Here is a 21,463-nt window from a genome sequence, read left to right as displayed (position 1 = left end):
CCCTGCTGAGCACTGAGCCAGACACTGCTTGATCCCATGATCCCATGACCCTGAGATCACCACCTGAGCTGAAACTAAAAATCCAATGCTTAACCGACTGCACCACCCAGGCGCCCCTGTAACTATTTTTAAAAATAGGTTTAGGGGTGCCTGACTGGCTCAGTCAGTAGAGTATATGACTCTTGATCTCAAGGTCATGAGCTCAAGCTGCACATTAGGCATAGAGCTTTCATATATACATATATACATAAATAAATGTGGGTTTAACTGCAAAATTCACTTCAATAAATCACTCTTCCCTACAAGAAAAAAGTTACAGTAGTCACAAATTACACATCTGATTTTTCTCAATAATGTTGTAAAATTTAAAAGAGGTAACTTTTACATTTCCTTTAATCCCTCATATTGCCAAATACAATACAAAAGTTGACAAACACGGAGAAAAGAATGGAGGGATGAGGGGAGGGAAGACAGATCTTGGATCCACAATTAGTCTGATTAAATGGCATCATCTCTGAAAAGCACAAGATTTCAAACACATTCACTCTGCCAGTGAACCATACCACAGTCAGTCTTCAATTTCACTTAAAGGGCTATTAAGACTTTAAAAGTGATTTCCATTAAAACGATTTCTTTGAAATAAACAATAAAATCAGATTCTCGTGCACATTCTTTTATGTGATCATTAATTTTGGTGAAGTAGAGGAATTAAAGGGGAGAGCACAGTCAATACAGTTACGTGGAGTCTAACAATCTAGACATTCATCAATCATGAAAAAACTAAATCACTGTAGTTCAAACTATCACCACACATCTTGTTCATTCAACAAATACATACCAAATGAGACTCTGGGCCAGTATCCACTTCTCTCACTGAATACACAGGATACTATACTGAACTAGACTTAGTCTCTTAGGTGCCTAAGGTTCCCTTTTCTAGCCATCTGTGTAGTCACAATAAATTCAAAGATTTGATACAAATTTAAATCTATCATGTAAGATAATATCCTACTACCAATGTGAGGGCTAAAAATTTGATCTTGCAATTGTTAAACCTAATTCTCTTCTAGACCAGAGTTTCTCGATCCCTGTATTACTGACATTCTGAACCAGATAATTCTTTGTGGTAGGGTGTTGTCCTGGGCAGTGTAAGATGCTTAGCAGCGTCCCTGGCCTCTACACGCCAGACGCCAATAGCACTTCCCCCAGTTATGAAAATGAAAAACATCTCCAGACAATGCCAAATGTCCCCTAGGGGGAAGATCACATCTCTACCCCAAGCCCCACTGAGAACTACTACTATAGACCATCAAAATAATTTGACAAACTTTTTAAATTCAGATTCTGCACTTCACACCTGCTAGAATGGATACAGTCAAGAGAGCTAATAAGTGTTGGCAAAAATGTAGAGAAACTGGAACCCAAAAAATACTGCTAAAGGTACAGCCGCTTTGGAAAATAATATGGCAGTTCCTCAAAAGATTACACATAGTTATCATATGATCCAGAAATTCTATCCAAGAAAAATGAAAACAAATGTGCACATAAAAACATACACTAGAATGTTTATAACATTATTCACAACAGCCAAAAAGTGGCAACAACCCAAATGTCCATCAACCTACAAACGGATGAACAAAATGTGGTATAGATCTATACAACAGAATAGGATGCATCCATAAAAAGCAATGAAGTACTGATACATCCTACAACACAGATGAAACTTGAAAACACGCTAAGGGAAAGGGGCCAGTCACAGAGACCACATACTGTATGATTTCATTTATATGAAATGTCCAGAATAGGCAAATCTATAGAGACATAAAGTAGATTGGTAATTCCTTAGGGCGAGGGGGAGGGGGAGAGGCATTGCCAAGGGGGCAGGGTTTTGGTGGAGGAGAGGTCCTAGTTTAGCTCTTAAATTGTGGTGATGGATGCTTAATCCTGTGAAAATACTAAACCCCACTAAAATGTATGCTTTTTTTTTTTTTTTAACTTTCTAAGATTGATTTGAGAGAGCAAGAGAGAAAGAGTGGGGAGGAAGGGCAGAGGGAGAGGGAGAGAGATACTCTAAGCCAACTCCTCGAAACCTAACACAGGCTCCATCTCATGACCCTGAGATCACAACCTGAGCAGAAACCAAGAGTCAGACGCTTAACCAACTGCACCACCCAAGCGCCCAGAAAAAAAATTTTTTTACAGTAAACTCTGTCCTCAATGTGGGCTTGAACTCACAACCCCGAGATCAAGAGTCACATGTTCTACCAACTGAGCCAGCCAGGTGCCCCTAAAATATATTTTTTTAATGGGTGAATTAATTGTACAGTATGTGAATTATATTTCAAAAAATCTGTTTTAAAAAACTCAGATTCTGGACTCCCTCTCAGATAAAATGAATCAGAATCAAAGGCAGAAAGCCAAAATTATTTTTTTAAGTTTATTTAAGTAATCTCTATACCCAATGTGGGACTCAAACTCACCACCCTGAGACCAAGATCACATGTTCTTCCAACTGAGCTAGCCAGGTGCCCCTCTTTTTTCTTTAAAGTTTATTTAGAATGCCAAAATTATTTTAAAAGACCCTCCACGTGATCCCAATGAAGGTGGTCTGGGAGGGACACTGAGGGTCCACTGCCAGACAGCTATGGACATCCCAAACCACAAGCTGCAGAGACTGGCAGAGGAAAGAAGGCTTGCTAAGCACTTCTCAACAGTTAACTTTTTTTTTTCTTAGTTGATTTATTTATTTTTAAGTAATCTCTATAACCAACATGTGGCTTGAACTCACGACCCCAAGATCAAGAGTCCCATGCTCTTCCTACTGGGCCAGCCAGGCGCCCCTCAACTGTTAACTCTTGTAGAAGAATACGAAAACTAGTAACTTGTTATTTCCCCCCCTTTTTCTAAGTTTAATCCCCCCCCAGTATAGCTGACATACAATGCTACATTAGCTTCAGGTGTACAACTTAATGATTTGACACGTTTATACATTCTGCTATGTTCACCACAATAAATTTTTTTATAGCATTACTTACCATTTTGCAAAGAAAATAGTAAATGTAGTTATAATTAAGCTTTTAAAATATAATCGATAACATAATTCATGTTTAATTACTCATTCCATGTTAAGTTGAAAGGATAGCTACCTAAACAAATGACGTACGTACATTCACGTTTCAAGAAATACAAACTAAGGGGCGCCTGGGTGGCACAGAGGTTGGGCGTCTGCCTTTGGCTCAGGGCGTGATCCCGGCGTTGTGGGATTGAGCCCCGCATCAGGCTCCTCCGCTATGAGCCTGCCTCTTCCTCTCCCACTCCCCCTGCTTGTGTTCCCTCTCTCGCTGGCTGTCTCTCTCTGTCAAATAAATAAAATCTTTTAAAAAAAAAAAAAAAGAAAGAAAAGAAATACAAACTAAAAATAACTCCAAATATTATACACAGTACTTCTGGATCTATGTTCATTTGTTGCTGTTGTTGTTGTTGTTTAAGATTTTATTTATTCATTTGAGAGAGACAGTATAAGCAGTGGGAGGGGCAGAGAGAGAGGGAGAAGCAGACTGCCCGCTGAGCAGGGAGCTCAAAGCAGGGCCCAATCCCAGGACCCTGGGATCATGACCTGAGCCGAAGGCAGACGCTTAACTATCTGAGCCACCCAGGTGCCCCTGATCTATGTTCATCTGTAAAGTGATTTTACAACTATTGGTTTTGATTTGACTTACGTTGAAGGTATTGACATCATGCTAGGGAAAAAAATATACAAAGTGAGAAAAAAAATGAAATGGGGTAATAATTTTTTAGTAAACCTGTTACATGAATCTGGATAGCTAATACTAAAAATCCCAATCTATGAAATCTAAACTCCCCAATAAATCTGAACATGTGGAAATATACTGCACAGCAATTAGAATAAGCTGTACTATGGGAAAAGATTTAAGTCATCTTGGCCTATGTTTTGCAGTTCCAGCAAAAAACTAATGGTAGGGTTCACTGAAACAAACACTGCTAGTATCTCCTATTTCCTCCAAGAACAAACAAGAAAGCCATTATTATCTCTGATTTTCTCCTACAAAGTATAATGACCCTTCATGATATTATGGAAACTATGAACAAGAATCTTCATGAAAATAGCATTTATAAAGACATGTGGATACTTTTTAGACTTTAAAATCTAAACACCTACCCAAACGCCCAGAATTTCTGAAACTAATGGCTAAATCTGATCTACTTCAGATTTCTTTAGTAAAAAAGCAATGCCTCAACACTGAGATTCACATGAAACAGTACACCTTTATTTGTACAGGAACTCTCAAGCACTTACCCTAGGAAATAATAGACACCAATTATCTCCTGAACATACACATTACAACTTAACTGATACCACAAAAAATGGTATTATACTAAGTATTTGTTAACAAGAAATGATGCTTATGATATAGTTAAGTAGAATTTTTTTTGAAATTTTCTTAAATAGTATAAACAGTTCTTCTTTTAGTAAGAAAAATATGTATGTATACATATCCACAGAAAATAGCTAGAAAAAATATTTATCAAAGTGTTATTCTCTTCTGTACTTTTTGTGTTTTCTACATTACATGTTAACTCAGAAAAATAAATGTCATTTTAAAAACAAATGTAGGGGCGCCTGGCAGGCTCAGTCGGTGGAGGGTGCAACTCTTGATCTCAGGATTGTGACTCTGAGCCCTACACTGGGCAGATATTATTTAAAAATAAAATCTTAAAAAAAAAAAACAAAAAACGCTACATAAAAACTCTCTGCTTTTGGGAAGATAAAAAAGATCTCCTTTTCCCTATTCCTCCCACTAGGTACACCTAACATTATATATAAAACAAACAAAGATTCTGAAAGGTGGAGAGGAGAAAGCAAAACAGCTAGGGATCTCAGGAACCGAGGAATAATACAGTGACAAGTTTTCTTTTTGGGTTTTCTTTTTGCCTCACGTATCTCAGAATTGGAACTGATGAAGCTGGCAACCCAGAAACAGAGTGCAGGCAAGAAAAACCCCAATACAATCCTGCTCTCTCTAACCAAAGAACCACTAAAGGGCCAGCCTAGCCAGACAAAACTTTTAGACAATAGCCATTCTACTGCAGCCAAACATCACAGAAAACACTGTTGCTCAACACCAGGCATCCACCGTCTCCACGCTGGAAGGAGGCACTTAACATCCCCTTCAGAGCGGAGGCAGAGATGGCCAAGGAGGGGAGCCAGGACTTTAATCCCTGCAGACCTATAAAATAAGGTAACTGCACTGTCGGTGAAGAGCCTGGATTTCCACCATATTGTGTCAATATAAATGGCATCTCTTTAAAAACTAAACATACAGCTGCCATATGACCCAGCAACTGCACTTCTAGGCCAAGTGCCAAACTTTTCCAGAATGGCTGTACCATTTCCCATTAACTGTTTCAATGTCAATACCCTGGTTGTAATATTGTTTTGCAAACTACCACAAGGGGGGAGCTGGGTTGGGTAAAGGGTATAAAGGATCTCTCTGTATTGTTTTCTTACAACTGCATGTGAACCTGTAATTATCTCTTAGAGTAAAAAAAATAGAATTAAAAAAAAACAGAATTCAGGGGCGCCTGGCTGGCTCAGTCAGTACAGCATGTGACTCCTGATCTCAAGGTTGTGACTTCAAGCTCCACACTGGGTGTAGAGATTACTTAAAAGTAAAATCTTAAAAAGAAAAAACAGAATGGAAAATTTATATAAAAAACTGATCAATATATTAAATATTTGAACTTAAGGCAGGACTATAAGTTACTTATCCTTATATCCTTGGTACCTAAGCCAAAACCTAGGACATATTAGAGAGTCACCAAATACTTAACGAATTAGATTGAATAATATAATCAGCACTTCAAAAATATAAGATGCTTAAAAACCTAGCAGTTCCAGGGTGCCTGGGGGGCACAGTCTGTTAAGTGTTGGACTCTTGGTTTTGGCTCAGGTCGTGATCTCAGGGTCGTGAGATCGAGCCCTGTACTGGGCTCCAGGCTCAGCGCAACATCTGCTTAGGACTCTCTCCCTTTCCACCCCCACCCCCAGCTTTCTCTCTCTCTCTCTCTCTCACACAAATAAATAAATCTTAAAAAACAAAACAAAACTAGCAGTTCCATTTCATTGGCTTTAAACCAAGCAACATCTTAAAACTCAAGAGCAAAAAAGTTGCCTTCAAGAAAATAAGGTATCCTGGAGTTTTTCCACAAAGAGAACAGTGACTCATTCTTAGACTATAGTGAGCTAGAAAGATATTACCTCATCATTTCAGCTAGTTTATTGCTGGCTTGTTAAAAAGAAAGCAAGCAAACAAGCAAGCAAGTTGTAGGGCTTACAAGTGCTATGTATATAAAGTGAAAATTTGCATAAAACAGATTCTTCAGAAACCAAGAAGCACACATAAATACTATGTATACCCACCAACTTCCAAATGTCTTTTAGATCAAAAATCTTACTCTACTTGCCTAACTTTGATCCGTATAGCTGATTTTAACAGAATCTGGCTGAATGGGATGATGTGTCTTCAACAGACTTTCCTAAAGATTAGCTGTCACCAGGTGCCTGGGTGGCTGCCTTCGGCTCTGGTCATGATCCCAAGGTCCTGGGATCGAGCCCCAAGTCAGGCTCTCTGCTCTGTGGGGAATCTACTTCTCCCTCTCCCTGCCACGCTGCCTGCTTGTGCTCTCTGTCAAATAAATAAATAAAATCTTTTAAAAAAATTTTTTAAATGATTAACTGTCACAACTGGTTACCATCTCCACCATACAATCCCTTTTATCTGACAAAACTGTCACTCAATAACAAGACAGTCTCTTATTTTACCAGACAGACCTACATAATTCATTAATTAAAGAAAAAACGGGCGCCTGCTGGCTCAGTCAGAGCATACAACTCCTGATCGCAGGGTTGTGGGCTCAATTCCCACACTGGGTGTAGAGATTACTTAAAAAAATAAAATCTTTAGGGGTGCCTGGGTGGCTCAGCTGGTTGAGCATCTAGCTCTTGACTTTGGCTCAGGTCATGATCTCAGGGTCCTGAGACTGAGCCCCGCGTCAGGCTCCTGCTCAGCAGGGAGTCTGCTCGAGATTCTCTCCCTCTGCCCCTCACCCTGCTCTCTCTAATAAATAAACAAATCTTTAAAATAAAATTAAAAAATCTTTAAAAAAAGAAAAAAGAAAAAGAAAAAAACGTATACAGGGACCTGTGTTCACTTTGTTTAAAACCAACAAAACAGGGGCGCCTGGGTGGTGCAGTCATTAAGCGTCTGCCTTCGGCTCAGGGCGTGATCCCGGGGCTCTGGGATTGAGCCCCACATTAGGCTCCTCCGCTGGGAGCCTGCTTCTTCCTCTCCCACTCCCCATGCTTCTGTTCCCTCTCTCTGTCAAATAAATAAATAAAATCTTAAAAAAAAAAAAAAAAAAAACCAGCCGTCTTTTCTGACTTAAGTTCCCCTGCATGGAACCTGATCTGAAAATCTAGGTGCTGTATTACTCTAAGCAGCCTTCATGATTAGTAATGGAAGTGAAAGTTGACTTAACAGCCAATCAACAGACTTCATGATTGAATAATAAAAGTAAAACTACAGAGCTATGAGCCAAAACTATATGAACTAACTTGATAATGATAAAAACCCCACAAGATATCAACATTAGTATGACAGCAAGCCATGCTTATTTTGATCCTTTATGGTCCATAAAGTCTATGGACATATGAAATGTTAATTACTCCACAATCAAACTATACTTCTCTTAAATCTGGCCTTTAAAATCCCAATCACAGGGGCACCTCGGTGGCTCAGTCGTTAAGCGTCTGCTTTCGGCACAGGTCATGATCCTAGGGTCCTGGGATCGAGCCCCACATCAGGTTTCCTGCTCAGCGGGAAACCTGCTTCTCCCTCTCCCACTCCCCCTTCTTGTGTTCCCTCTCTTGCTGTGTCTCTCTCTGTCAAATAAATAAAATCTTTAAAAAATAAGTAAATAAAAAATAAAATAAAACAAAATCCCAATCATAAAGGGACGCCCAGATGGCTCAGCTGGAGGAGCATGCAACTCTTGATCTCGGGGTTGTAAGTTCAATCAAGCCCCACGCCGGGAGTAGAGGTTACTTAAAAATAAAAATCTTTAAAAAAAATCTCAATCATATAGCTTTTAATATACATAGGTTCAGGAATTGTCAGTCTGCAGCCAAACTCGGCAAGCAATAAATAGTTCCATCACCAAAAGGTACCTGGATCAGTCACTCATACATTTACTAATACTTCCTTTGGACCACTGTATAACAGAAGGCAACGTATTATGCTGACCTTTCTTGCCTACAAAAAGTCTTATCATTTGTGCTCATGAATGATAAAACTGCTATGGAATTAAACCTGGAGAACCAACAAAACTATGGAAGATTAAAAGAATAATGGATCATAAGAAAAACGGACTATAGAACTAAATATAAAACACAAAATTAATAATACTCCTAAAAGATAACTTAGGAGAAAGGTAAGTGACCTTGACTTTGATGAGGACTTCTTAAGGAAGAACACTAAAAACATGATACATGAAAAAAAGATTTGTAAGTATTAAAATTAAAGCTTCTGATTTGCAAAATACACATGTAAGAGAATGAAAAGACAAGCCACAGACTGGGAAAAAATATTTGCAAAACACATATCTGATAAAGGACCAGTACCCACAATGTACAAAGAACTCTTAAAAGTCAACAGTAAGAAAAGGAGACCGGGGACACCTGGGTGGCTCAGTCAGTTAAACATCTGCCTTCAGCTCAGGTCATGATCCCAGGGTCCTGGGATCAAGCCTTGCATCAGACTCCCTCTCAATCTCTCTCTCTGCCCCATCCCCCTGCTCATGCTCTGTATCTGTCTCTTTCTCTCTCAAATAAATAAATAACATCTTAAAAAATAAAAAGGAGACAGGCAAAAGACGTGAACGAAAACACCTCGCCGAAGAAGATATATAGTGGCAAATAAGAGTAGGAAAAGATGCTCCACATCACAGGTCACTAGGGACCTGCAAATTAAAATGAGATCCACTACTCAACTATCAGAACAGCCAAAATCCAGAACACTGACAGCACCAAATGCAGACGAGGATGTGACACACCAGGAACTCCCATTCAGTGCTGGTGCGAATGCTTAATGGCAAAGCCACTTTGGAAGACAGTCTGGCAGCTTCTTACAAAACTAAACATACTATCATCATCCAATCCAGCAATTGTGCTCTTCGTTATTTACCCAAATGAGTTGAAAACTAACACACTCTGAACCTTCAGAATCTCCATTATAAGAAGATCCTGTGATTTATACGTACACTAAAATCTGAGAAGCCCTAATTTAGAGCTTCAGTTCGAGGGCCACACAGGGCAAGGAGGACAGAAATCAGGGCCCTCCCAAGGTTGTCTTTCTTATAAGGAGGCACCCCACTATACCTCTCAAGGTGAACCAGATCTAAACCAAAGCCCAAATTTACCACAACCACAAGAGATGATACAAAAGCCTGCCATCGTGGCAAAAGAACCAAAAATTCCTGAGAAATTATAGCCATGGAATACCCCTCATGTGCACTGGTACCCAAGGTTCTCCTAATCTGGATAAACTAAGGACCCTCAAATTGTAAACGTAGTTTGGGATAACCAACAACTAGTAATGCTACAGAATACTTGACAGAAATGAACGCCAAGGCTAACTGCTCAATAGCAACAATGTAAGCCAGAAGATAATAGAAATGATAAATTCAGATAGAAAGATAATAGAATGATAAATTCAATATGCTGAAAGAAAAGAAAAGGTACAATTCTATACCCAGAAAAAGTGTTTTTCAAGAATAAGAACAAAATACACATATACATACTCAGAAGCTTTTTCTAGGCACAGGGTCTTTGCTGTTAGATATTTTTTTTTAAGTAATCTCTACACCCAACGTGGGGATTCCAGATTCTGTTAAAAGAGACTGAAAGGGGTGCCTGGGTAGCTCAGTCGGTTAAGCATCTGCCTTTGGCTTGGGTCTTGCTCTCAGGGTCCTGGGACAGAGCCCTGCATCAGGCTCCCTGCTCAAAGGGGAGTGTTCTTGTCCCTCTCCCCCTCACCCCTGCTTGTGCTTCTCTCCCTCGCTCGCTCTTCTCTCTCTCAAATAAATAAATAAAATCTTTTAAAAGAAAAAAAAAAAAAAAGGAGGGATGTCTGGGTGGCTCAGTCGGTTAAGCATCTGCCTTCAGCTCAGGTCATGATCCCAGGGTCCTGGGATCACGTCCCGCATCGGGCTCCTTGCTCACCAGGAGCCTGCTTCTCCCTCTCACTGCATTCTTTCTCTCCCTCTGTCAAATAAATAAAATCTTAAAAAAAAAAGGAGACTGAAGAGACCTATCAACCAAATGAAAACCTTGTCTGTATTCTACTCAAAATGACCAGCTATAAAAAACATCTATGTTTGAATATCAACTGGCTATTTTTATCATATTCAGAGGCTCTCCAGTGATTATGATTATACTTAAAACACAAGTACTATCTTTTAAGACACATCGCACAGTATTTACAGATGACATGGTGTCTTGGATCTGCTTCAAAATAATCCAGTATAGAAGGGCTAGGGAGTAAGTGGGGATACAGATCAATCAAAACTGGTTATGGGTAGGGGCGCCTGGGTAGCGCAGTCGTTAAAGCGTCTGTCTTCGGCTCAGGGCGTGATCCCGGCGTGCCGGGATCGAGTCCCACATCAGGCTCCTCCGCTATGAGCCTGCTTCTCCCTCTCCCACTCCCCCTGCTTGTGTTCCCTCTCTCGCTGGCTGTCTCTCTGTCACATAAATAAATAAAATCTTTAAAAAAAAAAAAAAAAACTGGTTATGGGTTGATAATTATTAAAGACAAGTATTCTTGGGGTGCCTGGGTGGCTCAGTCAGTTACGCATCTGACTTGATTTAGGCTCAGGTTTCATGATCTCAGGGCTATGAGGTCAAGCCCTGCATCGGGCTCCACAGTGCATGTAGAGCCTGCTTAAGATTCTCTCTCTCCCTCTGCCCCCCTCCCCACCCTGCTCACGCGCATGCTCAAAGTTCAGTACTTGGGGTTCATCTCATTATACCAATCTCAACTTCTGTGATGGATCTGAAATTTTTCATTTTAATGAAGTTTCCTACAAAAAAGAATGAGGTATACAAAAATTACTATTTTGAAATCAAACTCACAATTGATAGGGCAATGCAACTGTGGGAAGTTTGAGAAATATGGACTTCAAGTAATGACCTAAAAGGTTTCCCTTTAAATATGCAAAGTTATAGAAGGATACTACCAGATCACATCTTAGAGGTGAATTAAACAGGACAGACTTAATAATACAGGTATATCTCATGCCGCTATATTTCACTACTAGTGCTGAGAAATGGCTTACAGAAGGAGCAATTACATACTCTTGGTTTCCTCAACCACATAACAAAGCAGCTTGTTGCTACTTTCAGAAATTTCTAATTTGGCCTAGCCAACATTGTTATCTTGATTGCTGATGGCACTAAATTTTTAATAACAAATATAGAAATATTCAGAGACCCCAGAATTTACTTATATTATTCACCACTACCTTTGTTATAGCCAATCTGAGAATCCATTCTTCAAGAAATCATCTTAATAATACCAATTTGCTACTCTTCCCCTTTCTGAAGAACAGGATGCTTTTTAAAAGCATTTCTTCATGTCTACTAATGAAAGAACAGTAACAAAAGAACAGGACAGATCCTGCCCTTTGACAGCCAATGTTTTGTCTCCCTTGTCTCTCTGTGATTTAGTGATAAGAAGGGAAATGAAAATGAGTGAACTTAAGTTTACCCAAGAAATAATGTGAACACAAAATTAACAACCACCATAGCCAATCACATTATCTTAAGTATCCCTACGTTCATCAAAGAACTGTTCTTGAATAACGACAGAACACGGTTCCCTAGAGAATACATAAAATCAAATCAAGGTTCCTATTCCAACACAGAGAAGTTTATAATACAAACTATTCTGAGTTCCAGTAACAAAGGGTAACTAGAGGCAAGTGTACACAGAAGGAGACATAGAAGTAAGATGATTTCACTTTTTTGGACCTCAGAAAACATTTTATAAATAGGTAAAACTGTCTTAACAATACCCCACTTTCCTTCTGTGCCATTTTCTGAACATTGTGCTACAACGAGTTTCACTACAATGGCATTTTTGTATCAGTGTTAACTGAATATACATTTGGTAATAGAGAAAAAAATTAAATACAAGACACAGTGTCTGAATTCAAGAGACTCTTCAAGAGGATCTCAATACAGTGGAAAGGCATATATAAGTAAAAACAATGCAGAAATCCAAAGGAAGGGGAGCCTGGCTGGCTCAGTTGATTGAGCATCCAACTCTTGATTTTGGCTCAGGTTATGATCTCAGGATTGTGAGATCAAGTCCCACGTTGGGCTCCATGTTCACCAGGGAGTCTCCTTGAGATTCTCTCTCCCTCTCCCTTAGCCCCCCCTCATGCTCTCGTTCCTTCTAAAAATAAATAAAATTTTTAAAAAAGAAATCCAAAGGAATTCACACATATATAAAACTATTAGAGGTAATAAACAAGTTCAGCAAGGTTGCAGAACACCAGATCAATATACAAAAAAATCAGTAATATTTCTATGCACTAGCAATTAGCAATCAGAAAATGAAAGAAAACAATTCCATTTACAACAGCATCAAAAAGAAAAAAGTGCTTAGCAACAAATTTAATCGAAGAAGTGTGAGCCTCGTCCATTGAAAATTACAAAACATTACTGAAAAGAATTAAAGAAGACATAAATAAATGTAGACATTCCATGTTCATGGACTGGAAGACTTAACATTGTTAAGATGGCAATATGCTCCAAGTTCATCTACAAATACACAGTCCCTGTCAAAATTCCAACGGCCTTTTATGCAGAAACTGACAAGCTGATCCTAAAGTTTACATGGAAATGCATGGGATCCAGCATAGATAAAACAATCTTGAAAAGAACAAAGCTGGAGAACTCACAGTTCTTGATTTCAAAACATACTACAATGTCTACAGTAATCAAGACAGTGTGGTACTGGCACAAGGACAAACATGTAAATCAAAGGAACAGAATTGAGAATCCAGAAATAAACCCCTACATCGAAGGTCAACAGACTTTCAAAATCAGTGCCAGGGCACCTGGGTGGCTCAGTCAGTTAAGTGTCCAGCTCTTAATTTCAGCTCAGGTCAGATCTCAGGGTCATGGGATCCAGCCCCATGTGGGGCTCCACACACAGCAGGAAGTCTGCTTCTCTCTCTCTCCCTCTCTTTTGCCCCTCCCCCCCGCTTGTGCATGCTCTCTAAAATAAATAAATCTTAAAAAGAAAAGAAAAAAAAATGAATGCCAAGAAAATTCAACGGAAAAAGACAAGTCTTTTCAAAAAACGGTACAAGAACCAGATATCAACATGCAAAAAAATAAAGAACTTGGACCCCTAACTTACACCATATATAAAAAAATAACTCAAAATGCACCCAAAGCCTAAATGTAACAGCTGCAACTATTAAACTCGTAAAAGAAAAACAGGCAGAAATCTCTGTGCTCTTGCAGTAGGCAAGAGATCTTTAGATGTGAGACCTATAGCTCAAGCAACCATGGAAAAAACAGATAAAGTGGACTTCATCAAAATTAGAAAGTTTTATGCTTCAAGGGATTCTGTAAGAAAATGAAAAAAGAAAGCTCACAAAACAGAAAATATTTGCAAATCACGTATTTGATAAGGAATTTGTAAAATATAAAGAACTCTTAAAATTCAAAAATAAAAACAAGAGTCTAATTCAAAATGAGCAAAGGACCTTAATACACATTTCTCCAAAGATCAACAGGGGTGCCTGGATGGCTCAGTTGGTTAAGCATCTGCCTTCAGCTCAAGTCATGGTCCCAGGGTCCTGGGATCGAGCCCCTGCCCCCGCATCATCGGGCTCCCCGCTCAGTGGGGAGCCTGCTTCCTCCTCTCTCTCTCTGCCCCTCGCCCTGCCTTCTGCTCTGTCTCTCTCTCTTACTCTCTATCGCACATAAATAAATAAAATCTTTTTTAAAAAGATCTGCAAATAGCCAAAAGGTACGTAAGTCATCAGGAAAATCAAAATCACAATGACCTATCACCTCACACCCACTAGATGGAACTGAAGACATATAACAGATTGGTGGATGCCAGAGGCAGAGAGGCGGTGTGTGGGAAATCAGGTGAAAGGGTTCAAAAGGTTAAAATAATAATAAATAATAGAGGAAGGAATGAGAGACAAATGAACAGAACTGACCAGTGAGCAATAAGTGATTAACAATCTGGAGGATTCGCTTCAAGCCTACGTGGTAAATAACTGAGAAATGTTTTGAACAACTTTAAGCTATTAAAATTCAAACCCACCCAGTACCAAGTCAAGGATACGACTGTCATAGGCATTGTAAGACAAGTTTTTCATCCAAAGATAGATTAAATCTGGAGAGGTTAAACTATCTCAGAGTAAAGACACATTAATGGATATGGTATATAATAAAAACAAATTTTAAAAAACATTTTTGAAGACATACAAATAGTAAGTGTTTGTGAGGATGTGGAAAAACTGGAACCCTCATATACTGCTAATGGGAACACAAAATGGTGTGACCACTATGGAAAGCAGTCTGGCAGTTCCTCAAAAGGTTAAACATAGAGTTACAATATGACCCAGTAATTCCATCCACTCCTAGGTATATACCAGGAGAAATAAAAACGTATGTCCACACAAAAACTTGTACACAAATGTTCACAGCAGCACTGGGGTGCCTGAGTGGCTTAGTAGTTAAGCATCTGACTCTTGATTTTGGCTCAGGTCATGATCTCAGGGTCATGAGACTGAGCTCTGCACTGGGCGTGGTGCCTGCTTGGGATGCTCTCTCTCCCTCCCCCTCTGCCCCTCCCCCCACTGCTCTCTCCTCTCTCTTCTCTCTCCCTCTCTCTAAAAAAGGAAAATGTTCACAGCAGCATTATTCATAACAGCTAAAAAGTGGAAACAACCCACCTATGAAAGAATAAACAAAACATGGTATACCTATACAACGGAGTATTATTCAGCCATAAAAATGAATGAAGTACTTGGGCACCTGGGTGGCTCAGTCAGTTAAGCCTTGACTCCTTGGTTTTGGCTCAGGTCATAATCTCAGGGGCATGAGGTCAAGCCCCACATCAGTCTCCATGCTCAGTGGAGTCTGCTTGAGTTTCTCTCTCTCCCTCTCCCTCTGCTCCTCCCCCTCCCACGCACTCATGTCCATGCTCTCTCTAACAAATCTTTAAAAAAAAAAAAAAAAGGAATGAAATACTGATACATACTACTACATAGACAAACTTTGAAAACATGCTAATGAAAAAAGCCAGAGACAAAAAGCTATATATGATTGCATTTACAGGATATGCCCAGAATGAGCAAATCCATCAAGAGAAATTAGATTCCCAGTTGCCAGAAATTGGGGAGAGGGATGGGAGTGACTCCTAATGGGTTTGGGATTTCTTTCGGGGATGATGCAAATGTTCTGGAATTATATAGTGGTGCTGATGACACAACACTGTGAAAATACCAAAACTCAAAATTACTTGTATACTCTAAAATGGTAAATTTTACTGTATGTGAATTATACCTTAATTTTTTTTAAATATGGAATAACACATGCCCAAAGATATATACTGGTGAAAACACCAAAGAGGAATACATGACCAGACTAAGAAAATGACCAGAAAGGCTTTCTAAAGCTGATACCTGAGCTGATACCAAGGGAAAAACGTCTAAGTCTGTCTTATCCCCCATCCTCTCCCTTTCCCCACTCCTCAAACGCAGAAACCACTTACCTGTCGGAAGGAAGAAAGGATGGAAGGAAAGGAAAGGAAAGGAAAGGAAAGGAAAGGAAAGGAAAGGAAAGGATGGAAGGAAGGAAGGAAAGAACCACTTACCTGTCACCCAAAGGAACATTTATACCCCAGTACAAACTATTTCAATGAAAATATGATCTACCGATAAGAAGATGCGTAAGAGCTCTCTTGAATCCTCCCAGTGTATTTCTACTCCTCACAGAGAACATGGGTTAACCCAAATGAACATCTGATCAAGAATTTCAGACAGTTTAGGGGCGCCTGGGTGGCTCAGTCGTTAAGCGTCTGCCTTTGGCTCAGGGCGTGATCCCAGCGTTCTGGGATCGAGCCCCACATCAGGCTCCTCTGCCGGGAAGCCTGCTTCTTCCTCTCCCACTCCCCCTGCTTGTGTTCCCTCTCTCGCTGCCTCTCGCTCTCTGTCAAATAAATAAATAAAATCTTTAAAAAAAAAAAAAAAAAGAATTTCAGACAGTTTAAAAAAAAAAGGAAGAATCTCAGGCAGTTTAACAAAAAAAAAAAAAAAGCTCAGAGAGAGGAGTCACTTTAGGAAGGAACATTTTTCTTAAGGATCTCTAACGTCTATTCCTCACTCACTACTATCCTCAATCTTCCCTAAATTTTTCATTATATAAATTAACAAATAAATATTTTAAAAAAAGAGGGACGCCTGGGTGGCTCAGTCATTAAGCACCTGCCTTTGGCTCAGGGCATGATCCCAGGGTCCTGGGATCGAGCCCCGCATTGGGCTCCCTGCTCTGCTGGGAGCCTGCTTCTTCCTCTGCCACTCCCACTGCTTGTGTTCCCTCTCTTGCTGTCCGTCTCTCTCTCTCTCTCTCTGTCAAATATATAAGTAAAATCTTAAAAAAAATAAATAAAAATTAAAATTAAAATTAAAATTAAAAAAAGAATGAACGAACAAACGAATGAACGAACAAACCAGCTGTGCCTTCAGAGTATAAGATGTAAAATATTTTAGGGGCACCTGGCTGGCTCAGTCCGCAGAGCATGTGACTTTTTTTTTTTTAAGGTTTTTATTTATTTGAGAGCAAGAAAGCAAGCGGGGGGGGGGGGGGGGGGGGCCTCTCTGGAGTGCAGGGGGAGGGGCAGAGGAAGAGGGAGAGAATCTCAAGCTGACTCCCTGCTGAGCTCACCTCCATGCAGGGCTCATTCTCACCATCCTGAGATCATGACCTGAGCTGAAATCAAGAGTCTGACACTTAAAACAAATGAGCAACCCAGGTGCCCTGAGAGCATGCGACTCTTGATCTTGGGGTTGTGAGTTTGAGTCCCACACTGGGTGTAGAGATTAAAAATAAAATCTTAAGGAAAAAAAAGATGTAAAATATTTTAATTATAATTTTGCACACAAACTACAGCAGAAAATCAGAACCAAAGTCTTTGGAAATACTAAAGTAATAGAAGTAAGGAGCAAATAAAAGTATTAAGTTTTATCTCTAATTACATACTACTAAAATCTAATCTAATCTAATCTCTAGGTGAATATTGTCTTAATCAACTCAAATCAAAACATAGGAAGAACATATCAAAATTATAAACATAGGAAGGGTAACAAAGGCACGGGATAATAGAGTCTAGATTCAAAAGCCTCCTCTGGAACAATGGACAGAAACTGGACTTTCGGAAAGAAAACAGGAGTGTAAAAAAAAAAAAAGGCCAACACATAGAATCAGAAAATCAACCAATCAAGAATAAAGACCTGAGTTAACAGCAGCTCTACTGAAAAAGACCTAGAAGGGAGCTTACTACTAGACAAGTATGAACTGACACTGAAAAGTAGATATTGAAAGAAAGAAAACAATATTTTAAAGCAGCAGTGGTGGAAACAGTGGTAAGCTCCCCAGGGAAGGGGTCATGCTGAATTCCTTAATCGCTTCATTTCCAGGGCCTAAAACAGTATCTGGATCGGACTATATCTGACAAACTGACAAACTATAGCATGTCCACAGGAGATGCCCAACATAGTAAAAGGTTTAGAAAGCACATTTCATAAGAGGTGGCTGGGGGGAAAAACTGTTTAGTCTGGAAAAAACTTAAGTGGGACAAAGTAACTCCAGAAAAGGAATTACTCTTGCTGTCGACATTGTCAAAAATAAAAAAAATTAAAAAAAAAAAAACTAAAAACCAGGAACTTCTTTAATTAAGAGGAGCAATCCCACCAAGAAGGGACAAAGGTTGACTTGTTAGTCAAGATACTTGATATGAAGAGACTGCTTTGCTTGGGATCAAGCTAGCACTGGGAGTGAGAATAGGTCATCGATTCCAGCTGCAGTCACTCACTTCCTGTTTGGCCAAGGGCAAATGACATCACCTCTCCACTCAAGCTGAAAAACAGTAATTTAAAATACCAATATTATAGGAGTATAATTTAAGTTAGTTAACAACTGCAAAATGCTTTGGAAATTTACTTTATTATGATAACAAAAACTGCATTTTCCTACTTAACACATACACTGAGGTTAAACAGTTAAGTAAATCTATTATAAATAACTAGAGCCAAGTTTCTCACCGTCAGAAAAAAAAGTTACAAATAAGCAAGGAGAGGAATGCTAGAATGCACTTGTGGTACTGGACTAGAGTCAGAGAGACCAGTATGACCGCATCACATTTATATACTGATAGATAAAGAAATAAACATAGATAGTGTGTACCTGGGTCAGTATACATACATGCATTCCCTGGTCTGCCCTCTAAGACGACCTAGAAGCAGTGATAGCCCAGTAGCAGTGAGTATATCCAGTTCATTTAGAAACCAGATCTGGGTTTCTAAATATTTTTCTCCAATAAAAGAAACCAAGGCTCCTTGGAAAAATGGCTGCTTTTTCTAGGGGCTGGGGCAGGGAAAATACAAGATGAGACTGGAGCATCTTGCAGCACCAGAAAGTAAGCTCCAAAAAAAGAAAAGGGGGACATATCAAAAGAACGTAAGTGCCAAATGGCCAAAGCCAGAAGAATGTGAGCAACAAAGTACTGTATTGGATTACAACCCAAAGGAAAAAAATAAATATTCATGAATCCATACTGATACAAATGAATAAGTAAATAAATTGGGGGAGGGCTGTATACAAATCTTCTCTTCAGAAGAATTCCAAGTAACGTAGAAGGAATGAGGAAAACAGAAAATCACCACTACAATTACACAGTAATTGCCATACAGGCAGATTTCACCAATGAATGCTAAAATTCGTAGATGAAACTTAGATCTTCGTGTAGCTTCACAGGACCTCCCCAAAATATTTATTCATTACTGTGGGTGATTCTAACACAAGCTCACAAATTCTTTGATACTCATCCCTTCAGGAGGTAGAGTTTAATTCCCTTCCTCCAGAAATGGGCTTGACTTGGTGACTCATTTCTAGCTTCTAACAAATAAAGTAAGGAAATGGAAAAATAGTCACTTTAGTGAAACCAGGCAGATATTACCTTAATCAAGTTATCAAAGTTAACATCAGCAATAAGTCACACTGCTATCAGGTATCCCCTGATATGCAATATGCCGTGACAAGAAGGATATACCACCTCTATGGTACTCTTCCCCGAAATGCCTCACTTCAGGCTAATCATGACAAAATACCAGAAAACCCAACTCAAGAACATTCTACATATAACTGACTGCTACTCTTCAAAGATGTCAAGGAGAGAATGACAAGGAGAAACTAAAAAACTGTCACAGATTGTCGGAAACTAGGGAAACAGGACACCTAAATGTAACGTGGTATCCTAGATGAGATCCTGTAATAGAAAAAGGGTATCACTAGGGAAAAACTAGGGAAATGAGAAGAAAGCCTATACTTTAGTTAAAATAATATTAAACTAATGATTTCTTAATTTTAATAAATGTATCATTATATAAGATGTTTAACATTAAGGAAAGCTAAAGATTATATGGAAATTCTGTACTATCTTTACATAATCTTCTGCAAATCTAAAATTATTTCAAAATAAATTATTTTTTAAACTGCCTTCTTGTAAAGTCAGAAAGAAAGTGAGGAAAAGCGATACATTTTAAAAGAAAGATAAATACATGCAAACCAGTAAGATGGGTTTTATGATGAGATTAACTTTTCTGGGCACCTGGGTGGCCAGACTCTTGGTTTCAGCTCAGGTCGTGATCTCAGGTGGTAAGATAAGAGCCACAGGGAGTCCACTTGGGATTCTCTCCCCCCTTCACCCCTATGAGCACATGCTCTCAAATAAAATAAATAAGTAAATTAAATTTAAAAAAAAAAAAAGGAAGATTAACTTTTCTACCATTTAAAGAAATACCAAAGTAAACTGGATTGACTTTCAAGCTCAAAAATTTAATGACATACAGGGGCACCTGGGTGATACATTCGGTTAAGCCTCGGACTCTTGGTTTCCGCTCAGGTCGTGATCTCAGGGTGGTGAGATCGAGCTCCAGATCCCTTGGCACTCAGCTCAGAGTCTGCTGAAAACACACTTGATCCCTCTCCCTCTGCGCCCCCCCCCAAAATAAATAAACAAAAATGTAACGACAAAACATAACAATTCCCATTAGGTCTGTGTCAAGAGATTAGCCTAGAGAGCTCTAAAAAGGTGGTGAATATGATCCCTCATGTATGTCAGTTTAAACCCTTTCTTGACCATAATTGTCCTCAACTAATTCCTAACAGTAAGTCCACAGAAACCTAGTTCTAAAAGTGCCATTTAGGGGGGTGCCTGGGTGGCTCAGTCGTTAAGCGTCTGCCTTCTGCTCAGGGCGTGATCCCGGAGTTCTGGGATCGAGCCCCACGGCAGGCTCTTCCGCTGGGAGCCTGCTTCTTCCTCTCCCACTCCCCCTGCTTGTGTTCCCTCTCTCACTGGCTGTCTCTCTGTCTGTGTCAAATAAATAAATAAAATCTTAAAAAAATAATAAAAAATTTAAAAATTAAATAAAAGTGCCATTTAGAGGGGCGCCTGGATGGCTCATTCGTTAAGCAGCTGCCTTCGGCTCAGGGCCTGATCCCAGGGTCCTAGGATTGAGCCCCGCATTGGGCTCCCTGCTCCACTGGGAGCCTGCTTCTTCCTCTCCCACTCCCCTGCTTGTGTTCCCTCTCTCAATGGCTGTCTCTCTCTCTGTCAAATAAATTTTTTAAAAAATCTTTTTAAGGGGCGCCTGGGTAGCGCAGTCGTTAAGCGTCTGCCTTCGGCTCAGGGCGTGATCCCAGCGTTCTGGGATTAAGCCCCACATCGGGCTCCTCGGCTGGGAGCCTGCTTCTTCCTCTCCCACTCCCCTGCTGTGTTCCCTCTCTCACTGGCTGTCTCTCTGTCACATAAATAAATGAAATCTTTAAAAAAAAAAAAATCTTTTTAAAAAAAGTGCCATTTAGAAGAACAAAGTGAAATTAGTGTCATTTACTCGATTTCCTTTTCAAATTGACCAAATCAAATGAACCACCAGATGACTTCCATTAGGTCAAAATGTTCCTCAGATTTCCTTGCTTTTTAAGGAAAAATGAAACCGACACATCAATTAACCATGCTTAATTTTTAAAAAAAGAAGAAGTGGGAGCGCCTGGGTGGCTCAGTCATTAAGTGTC

At 39.5% G+C, this 21,463-nt stretch overlaps 1 protein-coding gene across 8 annotated transcripts in view; it reads right to left on the bottom strand.

The window, feature by feature from the left end:
- The window catches only part of MAP4 (microtubule associated protein 4), a 176,989-nt gene that overhangs the window by 152,132 nt on the left and 3,394 nt on the right, over window positions 1-21,463 (bottom strand). Inside the window, exon 2 of one of the 8 annotated variants that reach the window (XM_087867084.1) lies at window positions 18,204-18,247. The exons of the other annotated variants lie outside the window; for them this stretch is intronic. The gene's annotated coding sequence lies outside the window, so the exon portion shown is untranslated. The remainder of the gene's footprint in view (window positions 1-18,203; window positions 18,248-21,463) is intronic. 8 annotated transcript variants of the gene reach the window in all.

Source organism: Ursus americanus, chromosome 14 (genome assembly GCF_024610735.1).
Source record: "Ursus americanus isolate L20-20 chromosome 14, mUrsAme1.1.p, whole genome shotgun sequence".
NCBI lineage: Eukaryota > Metazoa > Chordata > Mammalia > Carnivora > Ursidae > Ursus > Ursus americanus.
The sequence above is the reverse complement of the archived record's forward strand: the minus strand, read 5'-3'. Positions and strand labels throughout refer to the sequence as shown.